At 37.3% G+C, this 15,888-nt stretch overlaps 1 protein-coding gene across 6 annotated transcripts in view; it reads left to right on the forward strand.

The window, feature by feature from the left end:
• Window positions 1-269: 269 nt before the first annotated feature.
• The window catches only part of PIK3C2G (phosphatidylinositol-4-phosphate 3-kinase catalytic subunit type 2 gamma), a 385,825-nt gene continuing 370,206 nt past the window's right edge, over window positions 270-15,888 (forward strand). For all 6 annotated transcript variants that reach the window (XM_089920361.1, XM_089920358.1, XM_089920360.1 and 3 more), the window contains exon 1: window positions 270-373. The gene's annotated coding sequence lies outside the window, so the exon portion shown is untranslated. The remainder of the gene's footprint in view (window positions 374-15,888) is intronic.

Here is a 15,888-nt window from a genome sequence, read left to right on the forward strand (position 1 = left end):
ATAACATGAGCAAAAGTACTTTGAGGGGAGATATGTTCACCCTACACAGTTTTTTTCAAATACATATTTTTGTCTGCATATTGATGTTCAATGTCTTCTGGCACAAAATCTGTTTAGCACAGGGAAGCTAATTCATTGTTAGGTTTTTGGCTTAAATCCTGTATTCATTATGTAAACTCCTTTTTTCCACATAACCCTCCAAGGTTTGATGAAAACAGATTCCTAAACATGTCCAACCTGCCAAACAGGAATAAAAGCTTCCAGTGGAAGCATAACGCTCCTTTAAAATAGGAGTGTTGTAGCTTGTATGAGCATATTTCACTCTTGGAAAGAAATGAGATCATGTTTCGTTTCAGGAAGATGTATGCTTCAGGTAAGAGACTGAAACAAACTTTCTATACTTAACTGAATACATAGGAGAATGTTTGAATTCAAATGTATTGCTGAAGTGAAGTAGCTCTTTAATTATATTGCAAAACTTAAACGGTACATGAGTTTCAATTCTCAGTAGGTTTGTAAATATTTTCCAGAAGACAGACCTTTCCTGAAGAACTGACTGCACCTTGATTATGCCTTCTCTTCCCCTCTCCTTCCCTCTCTCTCTCCGACTGACCCTACCGACTGCACTGAGATCATTTCCTTTATATCATCTCTTAACTGCTCACTTTCATGGCTGTCCGAGTCTTGGGCCAATTAGTCATGTCTGCTGGGAGATTTTTTCTTTGTGCACATTTTCTTCAATGTCTTGAGCCAGTGCCTGTAGTCTATACACTGTGTGCTGCTGATGACTCCAGAAAGGAATTCTTATTAAATGAAGGGTGGATATTCGTAACAAATGGGCTCCAAACTGACAAGAGTTCCTGCTGAGGAAGCAGCTGCTTTCTTTCTGTTCTGTTACTCCATACTGGGCTCCTGCCCTGTTCTGTCTGCCTATCTCTGTACTGGCAGCTCATGAAGACCAATATAAACAGGGTATGGGACCCAACTGTCCCCTTACATTCTTACCTGGCAAACAATTACATTTCTGATACTTGAGTTTGAAGATAGAAATGATAGGCCCCACTTTAAAAAAAAATAATCATAATATACATGTGATACCATTAAACTTTCAAAATTAATTATCTAATTGCAATATTGTATATCCAGCAACAAACAGAGAAGGGTTCAAGAGCACGTTGCCTATGTTATAAATAACATCATCTACGTCATTAATAGCATCAAGAGCTTGGATTCGAATCAAGGTTTTCTTATTCCAACTCAAGGGTTCTTTCCATGACGTATTACTTATACTGCCATTTACACAACATACAAAGCAAGTCTGTGAAATGAGCATAAGGAAAAGAGTATTGTGATTGAGCCGGGAAAATAAAACAAGATAGCTTTCTTCATCCAGCTCCTATAGAAAAGGATCATATTAAGTAGGTGAGTTCACAGATGGAATGAACAAGCTCATATGTTGCCAGGATGAAACTTCAGGCCCTGATTTCACGTTATTTTCTGTTGGAGCTGGAATTGTTTTGGTTGTGAGGAAGCCTTCTTTAAGTAAGCAAAAAAGCAGAGTATAATTCTCTTGGAGCTTAGAAAGAAATAGTCATTTCCTGTATAGAAAAGTATTGCATTGTATTTCTAACTAAATTACTACCTTTTTTTCTTAATTTATGATCTGATGAAATGATATACCATAATCATAGCAGAAAATGAATTATAATTATTTAGGTATAAATCAATTTTAACTGCTATCAGCCATTAGCAATAGTCCTTTTATGACACAATTTTCCATTTTAAGTTATTATACTGTATTTTTTTGTTGGATGTAATATTTTCAAGAATTATTTTCAGCTACAGAATAAGGGTAATGTGTATCTTTGAACTTCTCTTACACAAAATGCTTTTCTTGACCACTTTATTTTGTATTTCTAAATATTTTCCAACTTTATTGTGATTCTTTTTCTTCTTGAGTTATTTAGAAATGTTTTTGAAGTTGAAAACATAAGTTCTTTTGTAAATTATCTTCTTTTTACTAATATTTAACTACATGAGAGTCAGAGAGAATAGTCTATGTCATACTGACTTTGAATTATGTTAAAAGTAGCCAAATATACCATCAGTTTTCTTAGGTTATACATGTCGTTGAAAAGAATATGTAATTTCCATTTACTGAATGCAACATTCTATATATGTTCATTACATCAAGCCTGTTAATTTCTTTCAATTTTTTATATGCCTAATGATATTTTTGTCTAATTGATCTATAAATCATGTGGGATTTTTATTAAATCCTTCCATTATGAAGGTGGATTTGTCAGTTTCTCTTGTATTGATAGAACTGTAATGTGTTGTTTTATAAATTTTGAAGGAATTATTTTTAGTACATATCTGAGATACCCATCGGGTAAATTGAATCTTTTACTTCTATAAAATGCTCCTCTTCACCTCCAGACATTTTTTTGGGGGGTGGGGTCGTTTGGTTGATTGATTTGTGGTTGTTTTTGCCGGTAAGCCTGTTTTAAATATAACCACACCAGGTTTCTGTTGTTGCTGTTCTTACTATTAATATTTGCCTGGGATATCTTTTTCCACCCTTTTAATTTTAAACAATACTTATCCTTGTGTTTCTGGTATGTCTCTTTGGCTTTTTCTCCCCTTATAAAAACAATGTAACAATCCAGAGATTTTATATAATATATTCAGTCCATTTACATTTATGGATTTCTGAAATACATTTTTTCATTCCTACCATCTTAGAGAATGTTTATATTTGTACCATTTCCTAATGTTTTACCTGTCACCATTGGACCCTCTTCCTAATTGATCAAGTGTTGTTGCTGGTTTTCTGGGGTTTTTTTCATTTGTTTTTCTCTTTCTACTTGTAGAAAGATACACCTTCTATTATCTTAGTGGTTATATCTAAAAATTTAACATGAATTCTTGAAAAGTCTAGTTATCTATATCTATACTTCCTCCTAGACAATACAAGCAACTTAAGAAACCTGGATCACCCGATCCCAATTTATATAGCCTTGTGGCCTAGTATTTAATTATATCTAATTTATTTTGATCTCTATATTTGAAATTATTACTATTTGTACAGCCAATATTAGTTTAGAATTATCAACGTATTTACCACAATCTGTATTCACCATTCCTTTCTGAGAACATGATCTTATTTTGTTCTGCTTCTTGAAAGACAGGCTTACATTCCTCATCAGATTTTTTTCCCCGATCATACTGGCTTTCTCTTTTGTTGTGATATTTTTGCTTAGTTCGCATTCTAATTACCTTCTTAAAATTGTGCATCTTTGAATAGGAGACAGAGATGATTCTGAGACAGCTACTTCTTGAAGGACTGTGTGTGAGGGAAACCAGGAAACTAGCTGTGTGAGCAGTTAGCCTGGATTCAGATCTGTGTTCTACACTTTCTTATTAACAATCTACCTCTTGGGTAGGCATCCTCTGGGACAGAAAGACATCTACCTGTCTCACAGTGAAGGTCGGAATGTCACGGTCAGATGGACCAAAGGCATTTGTTTGTCTTCAACTGATTGAAATCAGTGTCACCACATTTTTCTCCTCTATCTTTTCAGACTAATATTCTCTAAAAGCATGCATGGTGGCGGGGGGAGGCAGGGTCTGCACACTTGCTCACTCAGCAACCCTTGTCCTCATTACTTGGAGAATTCTCTTTCTTAGGGTCTTCAAGATGATGTTCTTCTCCCACAGTATTAATTCTATAAGCATCAGATAGGTTACTTCATCATTCTGTGAGTGTGCACATGTGTGTGTGAGTCTATATGTTTGTGTATACACATACAAGCCTGTGTATTCTACCTTGAAGAAGAAAAAGGTGAGAAATGAGTGATATGTGTGTTTTCCTTTGATCTATTCTCTCACCATTTGGGCTCTGTTTGAACCCCCTCAGATGTACTTTGACTATTTTCTAGCTTCTAAGGAGCTTTCAATTTATCCAAGTTTAAGGAACTAAAATGGAATAATTCCATACACCCATACCTAGTTTCAGATTATCAAAATACATTATTACATACACATACGTGCATGCATACATGACCATGCATGCTCCCAAACGTGTGCTCACACGTGTGCGTGCGCACAAACACACACACACATCCTTAGCAAAATCTTCTGTCAGGAGGTTTCTTCATCTTTGTCTCAAACTTATGGTGATTTTTATATAAGAATTCTGTACGCTCTTCAATGCAATTCACCATTATTAGCCACATTCTGCTACTACTTTATAGCTCATTATTTTCACTTGGTTGGCGCTCAGACTTGAAGAAGGAAAAAAAGCATCTTTCTCTAACATGCATATAACATTCAAAATTACCTGCCTATATGGTTTTTAATACTTTCAGCACCATCCACAGACATATCGCCAGTATCTACCATGGTGACTGATCTAGTAGAATATGTATTCAATAAACTTTTATTTTGTGAATAAAAGGACACAAACTGTGATTGTCCCAAAAAAGCAGAACACACACACAGAGGCACAATTTTTTTCTGATCTTAGAGACAGAAAGTAAGGTACAGATCTTTCCTATACCTTTCATAAGGCTTACCTTAATTTTCCTTTTCACTGAGTGTTCCCATAGCTGGCCTTTTTACAGGTAGGAAAACAATCAACTTTAGTAAATTGTAATTTTGCTGTTTGTATTAATTTTCATTAATTTCCAATGACTTTGCCAACTAAGCATCTTTGCTATTTCAAATTATTTTTAAACTTATACTTGAGAATTACCAAATAGTTTTCCACTGCTAAATGTAACAACAGAATAATACATATACTATTTCTTAAAATCATAAAACCATAAGTAGCATCCAAAATAAAAATCAAGACTAAAAACCTTCCTGATATATATTTTGAAAGAACGTACTTGGTTTGCTAATCTTTATATTTCAATATCATCTAATTAGTTTTCACCCCATGCATTAATTGTATAAGTTACTACCAATCAATAATGTCTTATACTAGTTTTCTAAAAGATTACATCAAAATCACTGGCATCAAGAGTGGGTTGTTGAGTTGATCCTTAAAATATAATAATCTTCTTTTTCTGATGAAAAGAGTTGATTCCAACTCTTCCACTTCCTACTTATATAGGAACTCTGTGAGATGTTTACATTCTTTGTGCCTCAATTTCCTCTAAAATGAAGATAATAATAATGCCTATTCAAAAGACTGTCATGAGGCTTATGTTTTGTATGAGGATTAAAGAGGTTAAAAGTAGAAAGCACTTAGATAGACCAATACCTTGCACATTCTAAGTTAGAACTCAATAAATGTTTGCAAATGTAATTATTAAATTACATTTTTTCTTCCTATTCAGCATTTTCCGGAACATATTCTAAATGACAATCTTCCAGAAAATATGGAGTGTGACTGGAAGAGGTGTGGCCATGTCTGGGCTTTCCATTCTTCTGTTAACAGGACATAAAGTTAGGTTCATGGTTCAGTCTGTGCTAATCCTAGTACTTCATCCTCTGCCTATCACCGACCCCTGGGATTTACCCAAAGGATGTGCATGCAATTCAAGCTAGTCAATCAAATTCCTGCTTAAAATTTTTAAACGTACATCATTTGCTATGCAGGAAGGACATGTTTCCCAGAAGCCTCTACCCATATTCCTCATCCTGGAGGAAAAATCCATTTACTGTAGAAAACACAGAAGCCAATATACTGAGAAAGGAAGAGAATCAAGAGAGAGAAAGAGAGGCTTCGTTGTGACAGTGTTCACATCCTCAGTTCACATCACATTCCCTCCTGTATTGACCTCTGCCATTTGTGACCAAGAGTCCTGACCAAAACAAAAATGCTCTTAAAAAGTATACTGAGCAAATTAGCTTTAAAAGTACTGCAAACTATAGCCCCTTCTTGAAATTCTACAAAGCATACTATGTTATCACAAAGCATAGTAAAACCTCTATATATCAATACTTCTAGAATAATTTTTTTTTAAAAGGCAGGCCTACCTTAGCATAACTCAGCATCTCTCAAACATACCTGGACATTTTTCCTGACAGCTTCTTGTAGCAAATGACAAACTTGTGTTTCACAGAATAAACCTGTGTTTCACAGTGGTTTTGAGACCACAGATATAGAAGTCTCATGATTCCACATTATAGATCCTTATTCCCTATATAAAGATAGTTGCAGCAAGCGGGGGCTACTCTTCATTGCAGTGTGAGGGCTTCTCATTGCAGTGGCTTCTCTCGTTGCAGAGCACGGGCTCTAGGCGCGCGGGCTTCCGTAGTTGTGGCACGCAGGCTCAGTAGTTGTGGCTCACGGGCTCTAGAGTGCAGGCTCAGTAGTTGTGGCGCATGGGCTTAGTTGCTCCGTGGTGTGTGGGATCTTCCCAGACCAGGGCTCAAACCCATGTCCCCTGCATTGGCAGGTGGATTCTTAACCACTGAGCCACCAGGGAAGTCCCCTTGGCAGGCAGATTCTTAACCACTGCACCACCAGTGAAGTGCCCCTTTTTTGTTTGTTTTTTGCTGTCAGAAACCAAGAAAGAGCTAAAGAGTATTATCCTTAATAATAAGAAAGTCAGGTTTATATTGTGGGGCTGGACAGGCACACAAGGACAAAGTGGGGGTGTCCTTATGAGGGACTGATGAGCCTGGCAAACAGTCCCTTCCTGCTCTTGGGCCTCCCCTGGCGGTTCTGAGGAAGAGGGTGTGCAGGTTCCTCTGAGGTGGTCCTTGGCTGGGAGGATTGTAATTCATACTTAATGGTGCTAAGATTCTTTTTTATCCAAATGACTAACCAGGTGTGCCTACCCCATCTATTAAGTAACCCAATACTTTCTCCATGTCTAACTTAAACTAAAAGTGATATATGCTAGGGTTTGTTCATGTATTTTCTCTTCTGCTTCTTTGATGTGTAAGTCTAAAACTGCTCAATTTCTACACTGTTTTAACTATTGTGTCTTTAAAAGGTGTATTATTTTTCCAATCCCACCAATTTTTTTTTCTACCCTTTTCTTTATCAAAAGTGCCTTAGAATCAGTTTGTCAATTTTGCAATTAAGCGTTTTGAATTAAATTTATAAATTCTTCCAAAGTTTATTTATATTTTTACAGCTTTATAACTTCTCATGTTGAATGTCTCCATATATCCTAAGGATTTAACACATTATCCATACATAAATATATCATCTATACATAATAAAGCTATTCTCCTTTCTAATGGTTACATCCTCATTTATCTTATTTTATTAGATAGAAGTCCTAAAATAATTTGATAGAAGGAATAATTATCCTATTCTTGATTTGAAAGAGAAAGCTCATAAGCGTTTCCTCATTAAACAAAATTTGGTTGTTAGTGTGTACAAATTATTTTTTGTATTTTTAAAGTATTTTCTATTTACTCATAGTTCACCATTTAAAAAATCATGAATGGGGCTTCCCTGGTGGCGTAGTGGCTGAGAGTATGCCTGCCGAAGCAGGGGACACGGGTTCGTGCCCCAGTCCAGGAAGATCCTACATGCCGCGGGACGGCTAGGCCCGTGAGCCATGGCTGCTGAGCCTGCGCATCTGGAGCCTGTGTTCCGCAACGGGAGAGGCCATAACAGTGAGAGGCCTGCGTACCGCAAAAACAAAAACAAAACAAAAAAATGAATGGATAAAAAAATTAAATCCAAAAAAGTTTTTTGCTGCTATGATTTATTAATGAACTATTTATTAGAAGATTCAATCTTAGAAAGATGAAAAGGAAAAACATATAAAATATAAGTATAAAATTTAATAATAAATTGAGTTGGTTACAAAATCCCAGAGGTGTCCATTAATTCACCACTAAAAAAGTATACATGGGGGGGGGGACCTTCAAGATGGCAGAGGAATAAGACGTGGAGATCACCTTCCTCCCCACAAACACATCAAAAATACATCTACATGTGGAATAACTCCTACGGAACACCTACTGAACCCTGGCAGAAGACCTCAGACTTCCCAAAGGCAAGAAACTCCCCACATGCCTGGGTAGGGCAAAAGAGAAAAGAAAAACCAGAGACAAAAGAATTGGGACAGGATCTGGACCTCTGGGTGAAGGAGGAAAAGTTTCTACACACTAGGAAGCCCCTTCACTGGCGGACGGGGGCGCGGGTTGGGGGGAAGCTTCGGAGTCATGGAGGAGAGCGCAGCAACAGGGATGCAGAGGGCAAAGCGGAGAGATTCCCACACAGAGGATCACTGCCGACCAGCCCTCACCAGCCCAAGAGGCTTGTCTGCTCACCTGCCGGGGCGGGTGGGGGCTGGGAGCTAAGGCTCGGGCTTCGGAGGTCAGACTCCAGGGAGAGGACTGGGGTTGTCTGCGTGAACACAGCCTGAAGGGGGCTAGTGTGCCACAGCTAGCCAGTAGGGAGTCCGGGAAAAATTCTGGACCTACCTAAGAGGCAAGAGACCATTGTTTCACAGTGCACTAGGAGAGGGGATTCAGAGCACCACCTAAATGAGCTCCAGAGATGGGCGCGAGTCGCGGCTATCAGCGCGGACCCCAGAGACGGGCATGAAACCCTAAGGCTGCTGCTGCAGCCACCAAGAAGTCTGTGTGCAAGCACAAGTCACTATCCAAACCTCCCCTCCCCAGAGCCTGTGCACCCTGTCACTGACAGGGTCCTGAGATCCAAGGACAACTTCCCCAGGAGAACACATGGCAAGCCTCAGGCTTGTTGCAATGTCATGTCAGCCTTTGCCGCCGCAGGCTCGCTCCTCTGTACCCCTCCCTCCCCCCGCCTGAGTGAGCCAGAGCCCCCTATCAGAATCTATTTACCCCGTCCTTTCTGGGTGGGGAACAGACGCCCTCAGGAGACCTACATGCAGAGGCAGGATGAAATCCAAAGCTGAACCCCAGGACCCGTGAGAACAAGGAAGAGAAAGGGAAATCTCTCCCAGAACCCTCAGAAGCAGCGGATTAAATCTCCACAACAACTTGATGTGCCGTGCATCTGTGGAATGCCTGAATAGACAACGAATCATCCCAAAACTGAGGTGGTGGACTTTGGGAGCAACTGTAGACTTGGGATTCGCCTTCTGCATCTATTTTTATTTCTGGTTTTATGTTTACCTTAGTTTAGTATTTAGAGCTTATTGTCATTGGTAGATTTGTTTACTGATTTGGTTGCTCTCTTTCTTTTTTTTCTTAATATATATATATATTTATCCTTTTTCGCTTTTTGCGAGTGTGTATGTATATGCTTCTTTGTGTGATTTGTCTGTATACCTTTGCTTTTACCATTTTTTCTGGGTTCTGTCTGTCCATTTTATCTTTTTTTTTTTTTTTTTTAGTATAGTTTTTAGTGCTTGTTAACACTGGTGGATTTGTTTTTGGATTGGTTATTCTCTTCTTTCTTTCTTTTTCATTACTCTTTTATTTTTTTACTTTTAATGATTTAAAGATTTTTTTTATTTTAATAAGAGTTTTATTTTATTTTGTTTTATTTCTTTTGTTTTTCCTCCCTTTTCTTCTGAGCCATGTGGCTGACAGGCTCTTGGTACTCCAGCCGGGGGTCAGGCATGAGCTCTGAGGAGGAAGAACAGAGTTCAGGGCATTAGACCACCAGAGACCTCCCATCCCACGTAATCTCAAATGGCGAAATCTCCCAGAGATCTCCATCTCAACACTAAGCCCCAGCTCCGCTCAACGACCAGCAAGCTACAGTGCTGGACACGCGATGCCAAACAACTAGCAAGACAGGAACACAACCCCACCCATTAGCAAAAGGCTGCCTAAAAGCATAATAAGGTCACAGACACCCAAAAATACGCCACCACATGCACTCCTGCCCACCAGAAAGACAAGATCCACCCTCATCCACAAGAACACAGGCATCAGTGCCCTCCACCAGGAAGCCTACACAACCCACTGAACCAACCTTAGCCACTGGGGGCAGACACCAACAACAACAGGAACTACGAACCTGCAGCCTGTGAAAAGGAGACACCAAACACAGTAAGTTAAGCAAAATTAGAAGACAGAGAAATACACAACAGATGAAGGAACAAGGTAAAAACCCAGCAGACCAAACAAATGAAGAGGAAATAGGCAGTCTACCTGAAAAAAAATTCAGAATAATGATAGTAAAGATGATCCAAAATCTTGTAAATACAATGAAGAACATACAAGAAATGTTGAACAAGGACCTAGAAGAACAAAAGAGGAAACAAACAATGATGAACAACACAATAAATGAAATTAAAAATTCTCTAGAAGGAATCATCAGTAGAATAACTGAGGCAGAAGAATGGCTAAGTGACCTGGAAGATAAAATAGTGGAAATAATTACCTCAGAGCAGAATAAATTAAAAAGAAGGAAGAGAAATGAGGACAGTCTCAATAACCTCTGGGAAAACATTAAATGCACCAAAATTCAAATTATAGGGGTCCCAGAAGAAGAAGAGAAAAAGAAACGGTCTGAGAAAATATTTGAAGAGATTATATTGAAAATATCCCGAACATGAGAAAGGAAATAGCCAATCAAGTCCAGGAAGTACAGAGAGTCCCACACAAGATAAATCCAAGGAGAAAAACGCCAAGACACATATTAATCAAACTATCAAAAATTAAATACAAAGAAAAAATATAAAAAGCAGCAAAGGAAAAGTGACAGACAACATACAAGGGAATCCCCATAAGGTTAACAGCTGATCTTTCAGCAGAAACTCTGCAAGCCAGAAGGGAGTAGCAGGACATATTTAAACTGATGAAAGGGAAAAACCTGCAACCAAGATTACTCTAACCAGCAAGGATATCATTCAGATTTGACAGAGAAATTAACCTTTACAGACAAGCAAAAGCTAAGAGAATTCAGCACCACCAAACCAGCTTTAAAACACATGCTAAAGGACCATCTCTAGGCAGGAAACAGAAGAGAAGGAAAAGACCTACAATACAAACCCAAAACAATTAAGAAAATGGTAATAGGCACATACATATCGATAACAACCTTAAATGTAAATGGATTAAATGTTCCAACTAAAAGACACAGACTGGCTGAATGGATACAAAAACAAGACGTGTATATGCTATCTACAAGAGACCCACTTCAGACCTAGGGACACATACAGACTGAAAGTGAGGGGATGGAAAAAGATATTCCATGCAAATGGAAATCAAAAGAAAGCTGGAGTAGCAATTCTCATATCAGAACAAACAGAATTTAAAATAAAGAGTATTACAAGAGACAAAGAAGGACACTGCATAATGATCAAGGGATCAATCCAAGAAGAAGATATAACAATTGTAAATATTTATACACCCAACATAGGAGCACCTCAATACATAAGGCAATGCTAACAGCCATGAAAGGGGAAATCAACAGTAACACAATCATAGTAGGGGACTTTAACACCCCACTTTCACCAATGAACAGATCATCCAAAATGAACATAAATAGGGAAATACAAGCTTTAAATGATACATTAAACAAGATGGACTTAACTGATATTAATACAACATTCCATCCAAAAACAACAGGATACACGTTCTTCTCAAGTGCTCATGGAACATTCTATAAGATAGATCGTATCTTGGGTCACAAATCAAGCCTTGGTAAATTAAAGAAAATTGAAATCATATTAAGTATCTTTTCCAACCACAACACTACAAGACTAGATATCAATTACACGAAAAAATCTGTAAAAACTACAAACACATGGAGGCTAAACAATACACTACTAAATAACCAAGAGATCACTGAAGAAATCAAAGAGGAAATAAAAAAATACCTACAAACAAATGACAATGAAAACACGATGACCCAAAACCTTTGGGATGCAGCAAAAGCAGGTCTAAGAGGGAAGTTTATAGCAATACAATACTACCTCAAGAAACAAGAAACGTCTCAAATAAACAACCTAACCTTACACCTAAAGCAATTAGAGAAAGAAGAAGAAAGAAACCCCAACGTTAGCAGAAGGAAAGAAATCATAGAGATCAGATCAGAAATAAATGATAAAGAAATGAAGGAAATAAGAGCAAAGATCAATAGAACTAAAAGCTGGTTCTTTGAGAAGATAAACGAAATTGATAAACCATTAGCTAGACTCATCAAGTAAAAAAGGGAGAAGACTTAAATCAACAGAATTAGAAATGAAAAAGGGGAAGTAACAAATGACACTGCAGAAATACAAAGGATCATGAGAGATTACTACAAGCAACTGTATGCCAATAAAATGGACAACCTGGAAGAAATGCACAAATTTTTACAAAAGCACAAACTTCTGAGACTGAACCAGGAAGAAATACAAAATATAAACAGACCAATCACAAGCACTGAAATTGAAACTGTGATTAAAAATCTTCCAACAAACAAAAGCCCAGGACCAGATGGCTTCACAGGTGAATTCTATCAAACATTTAGAGAAAAGCTGACACCTATCCTTCTCAAACTCTTCCAAAATATAGCAGAGGGAGGAACACTCCCAAACTCATTCTACAAGGCCACCATCACCATGACACCAAAACCAGACAAAGATGTCACAAAAAGAAAACTACAGGCCAATATCACTGATGACCATAGATGCAAAAATCCTCAACAAAATACTAGCAACCAGAATCCAACAGCACATTAAAATGATCATACACCATGATCAAGTGGGGTTTATGCCAGGAATGCAAGGATTCTTCAATATATGCAAATCAATCAATGTGATATACCATGTTATCAAATTGGAGAAAAACCATATGATCACCTCAATAGATGCAAGAAAAGCTTTCAAAAAAATTCAACACCCGTTTATGATAAAAACCCTCCAGAAAGTAGGCATAGAGGGAACTTACCTCAACATAATAAAGGCCATATATGACAAACACACAGCCAACATCGTTCTCAAAGGTGAAAAACTGAAACCATTTCCACTAAGATCAGGAAAAAGACAAGGTTGCCCACTCTCACCACTATTATTCAACATAGTTTTGGAAGTTTTAGCCGCAGCAACCAGAGAAGAAAAAGAAAAAAAAATCCAAATTGGAAAAGAAGAAATAAGACTGTCACTATTTGCAGATGATATGATACTATACATAAAGAATCCTAAAGATGCTACCCGAAAACTACTAGAGCTAATCAATGAATTTGGTAGAGTAGCAGGATACAAAATTAATGCAGAGAAATCTCTTTCATTCCTATACACTAATGATGAAAAATCTGAAAGAGAAATTAAGGAAAAACTCCCATTTACCACTGCAACAAAAAGAATAAAACACCTCCTAATAAACTTACCTAAAGAGACAAAAGACCTGTATGCAGCAAACTATAAGACACTGATGAAAGAAATTAAAGATGATACAAACAGATGGAGAGATGTACCATGTTCTTGCATTGGAAGAATCAACATTGTGAAAATGTCTATACTGCCCAAAGCAATCTCCAGATTCAGTGTAATCCCTATCAAACTACCAATGGCATTTTTCACAGAACTAGAATGAAAAATTTCACAATTTGTATAGAAACACAGAAGATCCCGAATAGCTAAAGCAATCTTGAGAAAGAAAAATGGAATTGGAGGAATAAGGCACCAGGACCTCAGACTATACTACAAAGTTACAGTAATCAAGACAGTATGGTACTGGCACAAAAACAGAAATATAGATCAATGGAACAGGATAGAAAGCCCAGAGATAAACCCACGCACATATGGTCACCCTATTTTGATAAAGGAGGCAAGAATATACAATGGAGAAAGGATAGCCGCTTCAGTAAGTGGTGCTGGGAAAACTGGACAACTACATGTAAAAGAATGAAATTAGAATACTCCCTAACACCATACACAAAATAAATTCAAAACGGATTAAAGACCTAAGTGTAAGGCCAGACACTATAAAACTCTTAGAGGAAAACATAGGTAGAATGCTCTATGACATAAATCACAGCAAGATCCTTTTTGACCCACCTCCTAGAGAAATGGAAATAAAACCAAAAATAAACAAATGGGACCTAATGAAACTTAAAAGGTTTGCACTGCAAAGGAAACCATAAACAAGACAAAAAGATAACCCTCAGAATAGGAGAAAATATATGCAAATGAAGCAACTGACAAAGGATTAATCTCCAAAATATACAGGCAGCTCATGCAGCTCAATCAGAAAAAAAACAACCCAATCCAAAAATGGGCAGAGGACCTAAAGAGACATTTTTCCAAACATATTCAGATTGCCAACAAACACATGCAAGGATGCTCAACATCACTAATCATTAGATAAATGCAAATCAAAACTACAATGAGGTATCACCTCACACCAGTCAGAATGGCCATCATCAAAAAATCTACAAACAATAAATGCTGGAAAGGGTGTGGAGAAAAGGGAACCCTCCTGCACTATTGGTGGGAATGTAAATTGATACAGCCACTATGGAGAACAATCTGTAGGTTCCTTAAAAACCTAAAAATAGAACTACCATACGACCCAGCAATCCCACTACTGGGTATATACCCTGAGAAAACCATAATTCGAAAAGAGTCATGTACTACAGTGTTCACTGCAGCTCTATTTCCAATAGCCAGGACATGGAAGCAACCTAAGTGTCCATCGACAGATGAATGGATAAAGAAGGTGTGGCACATATATACAATGGACTATTACTCAGCCATAAAAGAAATGAAATTCAGTTATTTGTAGTGAGGTGGATGGACCTAGAGTCTGTCATACAAAGTGAAGTAAGTCAGAAAGAGAACAACAAATACCATATTCTAACACATATATATGGAATCTAAAACAAAAAAAAAATGGTTCTGAAGAACGTAGGGGCAGGACAGGAATAAAGACGCAGACATAGAGAATGGACTTGAGGACATGGGGAGGGGCAAGGGTAAGCTGGGACAAAGTGAAAGAGTGGCATGGACATATATACACTACCAAATATAAAATAGATAGCCAGTGAGAAGCAGCCACATAGCACAGGGAGATCAGCTCGGTGCTTTGTGTCCACCTAGAGGGGTGGGATAGGGAGGGTGGGAGGGAGTCGTAAGAGGGAGGAGATATGGGGATATGTGTATATGTATAGCTGATTCACTATGTTATACAGCAGAAACTAACACACCACTGTAAAGCAATTATACTCCAATAAAGTTGTTTAAAAAAAGTATACACACAACATACTTTTATTTAACACATAAATGTCCACATCTACTATAACATCTCTAGAAATTGCCATAAGATCATCTTGATGCTTTTTTTTACCCTATATTCTGTTTTCTGATACTAGATACTTACATTACCTATTCTGCTTCATTGGGTGTGTGTGTGTGTGTGAGCGTGTGTTTCTGTGCTTGAGTTATATGCTTGGCAACACTTTTAACTTTGATACTTTTCCTGTTTCTGTTACAAAAACCACACAACTAAAAATTACATATTTGGATAATGTTTTTTATTCCAATTAACTATTTATACTACTGCCATTAGAAATGCCACTGATCTTACTTGCCTCATTCTGGTTTTTATTCTTTTTTTTTTTTTGGTTTTTATTCTTAATACATACTTTTCCCATTTTCCTGATGAGTATAATGCAAATGTTACCAAATTTTGATTCTTCTGGTGGTTTGGAAGTTATACACACTGTTCTTCTTCAACTAATATGTCTCTGTGACACATTACAATTATATATTTGTACAAATAATTATATATGAATTAATTTTTTCTTAATCACTGTTGAAAAGGAAATAGCATACTTTAATCCCCTTTCTCCTTTTAAGGCAGAAAATTTAGCATGCCTTTCAGTTTTGGAATGGTCTATGATTTCTCATCTAGCTTATTAATACCAAACAATCTTTGCAGTTATTATATTTAAAATTATGTTTTTAATAATTATTTAGACTAAGTCAACATTAGGTGATTTATTAAAAATTTTTAATAGATCTTTATTGGAGTATAATTGCT

The sequence above is a fragment of the Delphinapterus leucas genome, chromosome 11 (assembly GCF_059928025.1).
Source record: "Delphinapterus leucas isolate spDelLeu-1000000601 "Yukka" chromosome 11, BTC_Dleu_Yukka2, whole genome shotgun sequence".
NCBI classification, from domain to species: Eukaryota; Metazoa; Chordata; class Mammalia; order Artiodactyla; family Monodontidae; genus Delphinapterus; species Delphinapterus leucas.